The 8,255-nt window shown below is 44.7% G+C and overlaps 1 non-coding gene across 1 annotated transcript; it reads right to left on the bottom strand.

Annotated features, from left to right (window-relative positions):
* Positions 1-856: 856 nt before the first annotated feature.
* Positions 857-3,024, bottom strand: LOC120968728 (uncharacterized). The gene is made up of 2 exons (XR_006666047.2): positions 2,673-3,024; positions 857-2,590 (listed from the first exon to the last, which is right to left on the bottom strand). It is a non-coding gene; the product is annotated as an uncharacterized protein (transcript).
* Between the last annotated feature and the right edge of the window lie 5,231 nt (positions 3,025-8,255).

Genomic DNA, 8,255 nt, shown 5'->3' with positions numbered 1-8,255 from the left:
TGAGGAGGAGAAGATGATATTGGAGTTGCATGTTGCGGATGTCGTCGATGATCAAAAGATCAAGATGGACGCAATGCGTTTGAAGATTAGAAAGATTAGAAAATATACCATTCATACCGAGGCTTGGTATCCTTATGCCGTTGGATCAATTGTTACCTTGGTTGCGATTATGATCGCATTTGTTGTTGCATTGAAATGTTTTACATAGTTTCAATGTATGGTTTAATTAGATGCTCTGGATAGCTATATGTTGTTCAATGAGAACTATGTATGTACTTTGCTTTTAATATGTGATGATGAACTTCTATTAATTTGGTCACTCACTACAGGAATCAACTACTTTGTTGTCTACCACGGCAGACGGCAAAGGCAAGGATGGCGGACGGCAAAGGCCTTTGCCGTCTGCCGCGGACGGCAAAAGGCTCTGGCAAAGTAGGCTACGGTAAAGAGCTTCTTTGCCGTCTGCTTTCTGAAACGGACGGCAAAGGGGCCTTTGCCATCAGCGGCTGACGGCAAAGAAAGCCGACGGCAATAAATGTGCTGTTAGTCCGTTAGGCGGCTAACGGCAGCCTTTGCCGTCCGCCGCTGATGGCAAAGACTGCAGGCTCTTTGCCATCTGCTGGCAGATGGCAAAGAGACCAAATAGGCATTAATTCTGTTTCTTCTTATATCCATACATTTTCACAGAAAATCAAACACACACACACACACACACACACACACACACACACACACACACACATATATATATATATATATATATATATATATATATATATATATATATATATGACCAATATAGGATATCCAACACATGTTACCAATAGTAGCAAGTTTCATCCATACATATACATAGTTTCATCAATATTACACAGTTTCATCCATAGGTACCAAGTTTCACAAAGTCAAAACAAAAACTAAAGACAAGCACTCCATATCTGAAATTACAAGAAATGACCTAAAACTAAATATCTACTTTAATAAAAACTATCTTATTACTAAGATCTTCTCTGGATCTTCTTCTTTTCTTCCAACCTGCATAACAAAAACACTAAGAAAAGGAGAATGGGTTAGGAGTAGAAATGTAGCATTTCACTTGGAGAAAATTTCATTTCAGAAACATTATTACTAATTAAAAGTCAGTATAAGTCTTCATAATTTGTCTACGATAATTGTATCAGTCAAACATGCAACAAATTACCGGGAGGGGCGCTATAGCAAGGAAATCAGACACCACCATCATTATCGGTATTTTTCTACAAAATTTTAGTACGTGTATTTAGGAAATAAATGTTAAATATAGATATATACCAACCCTTATTATAAACAGAATCACATGCACGCGGATCAAAATAGGTTGCACTCTAACTTTAAATTTCCAGCTTACTGTCCATTAGCTGTACTTGAACTTTCACCTCGCACAAATAAGTTCAATATTCCATCGTCCAACCAGGCATATGCAACATATATATAGAAAGTGAGTACATATTTTTCAAATGAAAATAGTTGCACATCATGAAAAATTGTCTACTCAGCATTTCAAGTTACAGCAAGAAATCAATGGAAATATCACCATAAGATACAAATCTAATTTATCTAATTAATTATTTCGTGAATGTTTTGAATATTCTATGTATCCTAGAATTGGCAGTGGCGGGTTCCCATAGCATATATTAATATAAAAATCACAACTTCTTCATGTACCTATACATGTTATTACATAATATTGCTAGTCTGACATAAGATTGATACTAAGCACAAACTCTCCAAGGGAAATTGAGAAACTCCACTATGTCATGTTGATATATCAGTGGAGATGGTAAAATTAGTAGTGATGAAAAAATTGGGATCTCCCTCATGCATCACCGGTCCTTAAGATTACAGTATGTGTATCTAGGAAATAACAAAAAAACATAACATAGGAGAAGTCTAGATGGATCAGTAGAAATTATGTATGAATTAGCTACCGTGTGTCGAGGCACCAACTATCAGTACGTTGTTTTTTTGGGTGCAGTATTGAGTGTTCTAACAGTAAGCGCAGTAATTTGACAAACATGTAAAACACATCTAAAACCTCATAATCAGATAAATGTGTTTACTGTGAAGTAATAGGCTGCTGCTGTTACAGGGAAAGCTGTAGACGTACATATTAGTAAGAAAAAAATTATCTAGCTACCATTACAGAATGTCTTCAAGGGCTGTAGACGTACTTTAAATCAGAGAAACAAATACAGGCAGTTCACAACCCAAACTCTAATGGACTAAAGAACACACAGTGGGATAGCTCTGCTCAGGATACACCTACGCACCAACTGTCAGATCAAAAACCATGCACAATTAAGCCCCATGGGTGGTGATGCATCCTAGCCGGCCGCCATTCGGTGCAGGAAAGACATCTTTGTTCATGGCGGCCATTGACCCAGATGCCATTTTTTTGGTTTCTGAATCTAGGGGATGAGTGACGATGTACCTTTTTTTTCGAGGCAACTGTCGTGCTCGCGGCAGCACGCATCGAGGTCGTCGTAGGGGTCCTCCCCTTGCACCCGCTCCACCCCCACGCCGCAGAACTTGCCGTACCGGATCCCCACCGCTGCCACCCATCCATGGTCAGAGCATGCTCAGATCAGAAAGAAATCGACCAGATCAGGGGAGGACGAGGAAAGGAGGCTCACAGTCGCAGTTGAGCATCGCGCACGACCGGCTGCACGGCGGCGGCGGCAGCTTGGCCGCGCACGCGGAGCCCCCGGCAAGCAGGAGGAGCACGACCAAGACCGAAACCCTAGCAAGACATAACTGAAGGGGGCGACCACAAGGAGCAGAGGAAAACAAATCGATGCGGAGGAATAGACAGAGCTCATCGAGGAGCAGCCGTAGGTGTGCTGGGCGGCGCTAGAGCTCACCGGAGCGGCCGGAATCGGCCAGCGTCTGTGGCGGCGGCGCAAGGGGATCGAGAGGACCAGACATGAGCGAGAGAGATGGGCGCGTGCGTTTGTTCTGGTCTAGCCCAGCCAGCGTACGTGTGTGATTTATGTGTTAGGCTAAGTCCTACCTGCAAAAAAAAGATAGCCTCACCTCTTTGCCGTCTGCCAGCAGATGGCAAAGAATCTTTGCCGTCTGCTGGCAGACGGCAAAGAGGTGGGGCTGGTGCACCGTTACACCACTGGACCCCTCCCACCTCTTTGTCGTCTGCCAGCTGATGGCAAAGATTCTTTGCCATCTGCTGGCAGACGGCAAAGAATTGGCTGATGGCAACCAGGTTCTTTGCCGTCTGTCAGTTCTTTGCCATCTGTTTTTTGTAAGCAGACGACAAAGACCTTCTTTGCCGTCCGCTAGCAGACGACGAAGAGTTGACAGACGGCAAAATCTCTGATTCCAGTAGTGACTTATCTATCCATGATGTTCTGTAATGGTTTTTGACACACTTAATTGTATATAATACACGTAGATGAACCGACAATGGATGTACGGTGACAGACACACCTCCGATTACGTTAAGGGCGTGCATAATTTTCTCGAAGTGGCTGAGGCAAACAAGCAGAATGGTTTTATGTGTTGTCCATGCCCTATATGTGGGAATACGAAGTCTTACTCTGACCAGAAAATTCTTCACACCCACCTGCTTTATAAGGGTTTCATGCCACAGTATAATGTTTGGACCAGGCACGGAGAAATAGGGGTTATGATGGAAGACAGCGAAGAAGAAGAGGACGATGACAACTATGTGCCCCCGGAATACGGTGGTGCTGCAACGGGGGAAGCTGCTGAAGATCAAGAGGAACCAGACGATATTGTGCACGATGATGATCTCCGCCGGGTCATTGTTGATGCAAGGAGACAATGCGAAAATCAAAAGGAGAAGCTGAAGTTTGATCGCATGTTAGAGGATCACAAAAAGAGTTGTACCCCAATTGCGACGATGGCAACACAAAGCTCGGTACCGTACTGGAATTGCTGCAGTGGAAGGCAGAGAATGCTGAGCTTGACAAAGGATTTAAGAAGCTACTGAAAATATTGAAGAAGAAGCTTCCAAAGGATAACGAATTGCCCGACAGTGCGTACGCAGCAAAGAAGGTCGTATGCCCTCTAGGATTGGAGGTGCAAAAGGTACATGCATGCCCTAATGACTGCATCCTCTACCGCGGTGCGTATGAGGATTTGAACGCATGCCGGTATGCGATGCATTGCGGTATAAGATCAGACAAGATGACCCTGGTGATGTTGACGGCGAGCCCCCCAGGAAGAGGGTTCCTGCCAAGGTGATGTGGTATGCTCCTATAATACCACGGTTGAAATTTCTGTTCAGAAACGAAGAGCATGCCAAGTTGATGCAATGGCACAGAGAGGACCATAAGAAAGACAGGAAGTTGAGAGCACCCACTGACGGGTCGCAGTGGAGAAAAATCGAGAGAAAGTACAGGGCTGAGTTTGCAGGTGACCGAAGGAACGTATGGTTTGGTTTAAGCGCTGATGGCATTAATCCTTTCGGGGAGCAGAGCAGCAATCACAGCACCTGGCCCGTGACTCTATGTATGTATAACCTTCCTCCTTGGATGTGCATGAAGCGGAAGTTCATTATGATGCCAGTTCTCATCCAAGGCCCTAAGCAACCCGGCAACGACATTGATGTGTACCTAAGGCCATTAGTTCAAGAACTTTTACAACTGTGGAATGGAAACGGTGTACGTGTGTGGGATGAGCACAAACAGGAGGAATTTAACCTGCATGCATTGCTGTTTGTAACCATCAATGATTGGCCTGCTCTCAGTAACCTTTCAGGACAGGCAAACAAGGGATACCACACATGCACGCACTGTTTAGCTGACACCGAAAGTATATACCTGGACAAATGCAGGAAGAATGTGTACCTGGGGCATCGTCGATTTCTTTCGACCAAGCATCAATGTCGGAAGAAAGGCAAGCATTTCAAAGGCGAGGCAGATCACCGGAAGAAGCCCGCCATGCATACCGGTGATCACATACTTGCTATGGTCAATGATTTACAAATAATCTTTGGAAAGGGTCCCGACGGACTATCTATTCCGAATGAAGCTGAGGGACGCGCACCCATGTGGAAGACGAAATCTATATTTTGGGATCTACCATACTGGAAAGACCTAGGGGTCCGCTCTTCAATCGACGTGATGCACGTGACGAAGAACCTTTGCGTGAACCTGCTAGGTTTCTTGGGCGTGTATGGGAAGACAAAAGATACACCGGAGGCACGGGAGGACCTGCAACATTTGCACGAAAAAGACGGCTTGCCTCCAAAGCAGTATGAAGGTCCTGCCAGCTACGCTCTTACCAAAGAATAGAAGGAAATCTTCTTTGCATGCCTGCTCACTATGAAGGTCCCGTCTGGCTTCTCGTCGAATATAAAGGGAATAATAAATATGCCAGAGAAAAAGTTCCAGAACCTAAAGTCTCATGACTGCCACGTGATTATGACGCAACTGCTTCCGGTTGCATTGAGGGGGCTTCTACCGGAAAACGTCTGATTAGCAATTGTGAAGCTATGTGCATTCCTCAATGCAATCTCTCAGAAGGTGATCGATCCAGAAATCATACCAAGGCTAAGAAGTGATGTGGCGCAATGTCGTGTCAGTTTCGAGCTGGTGTTCCCACCATCCTTCTTCAATATCATGAAACACGTCCTAGTTCATCTAGATGATGAGATTGTCATTCTGGGCCTCGTATTTCTGCACAATATGTTCCCCTTTGAGAGGTTCATGGGAGTCCTAAAGAAATATGTCCGTAACCGCGCTAGGCCAGAAGGAAGCATCTCCATGGGCCATCAAACAGAGGATGTCATTGGGTTTTGTGTTGACTTCATTCCTGGCCTTAAGAAGATTGGTCTCCCTAAATCACGGTTTGAGGGGAGACTGACTGGAAAAGGCACGCTTGGAGGGGACTCAATAATATGCAGGGACGGGCATTCTTGGTCTCAAGCACACTACACAATTCTACAGAACTCTACCTTGGTGACCCCGTATGTCGATGAACACAAGAACAGTCTGCGCTCCAAACACCCAGAGCAGTGTGCTGACTGGATTACATGTGAACACATCAGGACTTTCGGCAGTTGGTTGGAAACACGTCTCAGAGGTGACAACACTGTTTGTGATGAGCTGTACTCGTTGTCCAGGGGACCATCTTCGACTGTATTGACTGATACGTCTCCAACGTATCTATAATTTTTGATTGTTCCATGCTATTATATATTCTATTTTGGACGTTTAATGGTCTTTATTATACACTTTTATATTATTTTGGGACTAACCTATTAACCGGAGGCCCAACCCAAATTGCTGTTTTTTTGCCTATTTCAGTGTTTCGAAGGAAAAGGATATCAAACGGAGTCCAAATGGAATGAAACCTGTGGGAACGTGATTTTCGGAACAAACGTGATCCAGAGGACTTGGAGTGGACGTCAAGCAATCAACGAGGAGGCCACGAGGAAGGGAGGCGCGCTCCCCAATCTCGTGGGCCCCTCGTAGCTCCACCGACCTACTTCCTCCTCCTATATATACCTACGTACCCCGAGAACATCAGAGGCAGAGCCAAAACCCTATTTACACCGCCGCAACCTTCTGTACCCGTGAGGTCCCATCTTGGGGCCTTTTCCGGCGCTCCGTCCGAGGGGGCATCGATCACGGAGGGCTTCTACATCAACACCATAGCCTCTCCAATGATGTGTGAGTAGTTTACCTCAGACCTTCGGGTCCATAGTTATTAGCTAGATGGCTTCTTCTCTCTTTTTGGATCTCAATACAAAGTTCTCCTCGACTCTCTTGGAGATCTATTCGATGTAATCTTCTTTTGTGGTGTGTTTGTCGAGATCCGATGAATTGTGGGTTTATGATCAAGATTATCTATAAACAATATTTGAATATCCTCTGAATTCTTTTATGTATGATTGGTTATCTTTGCAATTCTCTTCGAATTATCAGTTTGGTTTGGCCAACTAGATTGATCTTTCTTGCAATAAGAGAAGTGCTTAGCTTTGGGGGCAATCTTGCAGTGTGATACGTCCATTTTGCATCATGCTTTTATATCGATATTTATTGCATTATGGGCTGTTATTATACATTATGTCACAATACTTATGCCTATTCTCTCTTATTTTACAAGGTTTACATAAGGAGGGAGAATGCCGGCAGCTGGAATTCTGGGCTGGAAAAGGAGCAAATATTAGAGACCTATTCTACACAACTCCAAAAGTCCTGAAACTCCACGAAAGTTATTTTTGGAAATAATAAAAAACACTGAGCGGAAGAAATACCAGAGGGGGCCCACACCCTGGCCACGAGGGTGGGAGGCGCGCCCTACCCCCTGGGCGCGCCCCCTGCCTCGTGGGCCCCCTGTTGGCCCTCTGGTGTCCATCTTCTGCTATATGAAGTCTTTCGTCCGAAGAAAAATCATAAGCAAGCTTTCAGGACGAGACTCCGCCGCCACGAGGCGGAACCTTGGCGGAACCAATCTAGGGCTCCGGCAGAGCTGTCCTGCCGGGGACACTTCCCTCACGGAGGGGGAAATCATCGCCATCGTCATCACCAATGCTCCTCTCATCGGGAGAGGGCAATCTCCATCAACATCTTCACCAGCACCATCTCCTCTCAAACCCTAGTTCATCTCTTGTATCCAATTCTTGTCTCTAAGTCTGGGATTGGTACCTGTAGGTTGCTAGTAGTGTTGATTACTCCTTGTAGTTGATGCTAGTTGGTTTTGTGGAAGATCATATGTTTAGATCCTATATGCATATTAATACTCCTCTGATTATGAACATGAATATGCTTTGTGAGTAGTTACGTTTGATCCTGAGGACATGGGAGAAGTCTTGTTATTAGTAGTCATGTGAATTTGGTATTCGTTCGATATTTTGATGAGATGTATGTTGTCTCTCCTCTAGTGGTGTTATGTGAACGTCGACTACATGACACTTCACCATTATTTGGGCCTAGAGGAAGGCATTGGGAAGTAATAAGTAGATGATGGGTTGCTAGAGTGACAGAAGCTTAAACCCTAGTTTATGCGTTGCTTCGTAAGGGGCTGATTTGGATCCATATGTTTCATGCTATGGTTAGGTTTACGTTAATACTTCTTTTGTAGTTGCGGATGCTTGCAATAGGGGTTAATCATAAGTGGGATACTTGTACAAGTAAGGATAGCACCCAAGCACCGGTCCACCCACATATCAAATTATCAAACTACCGAACGCGAATCATATGAACGTGATGAAAACTAGCTTGACGATAATT

The sequence above is a fragment of the Aegilops tauschii genome, chromosome 7 (genome assembly GCF_002575655.3).
Source record: "Aegilops tauschii subsp. strangulata cultivar AL8/78 chromosome 7, Aet v6.0, whole genome shotgun sequence".
Classification (NCBI taxonomy): Eukaryota; Viridiplantae; Streptophyta; class Magnoliopsida; order Poales; family Poaceae; genus Aegilops; species Aegilops tauschii.
The sequence above is the reverse complement of the archived record's forward strand: the minus strand, read 5'-3'. Positions and strand labels throughout refer to the sequence as shown.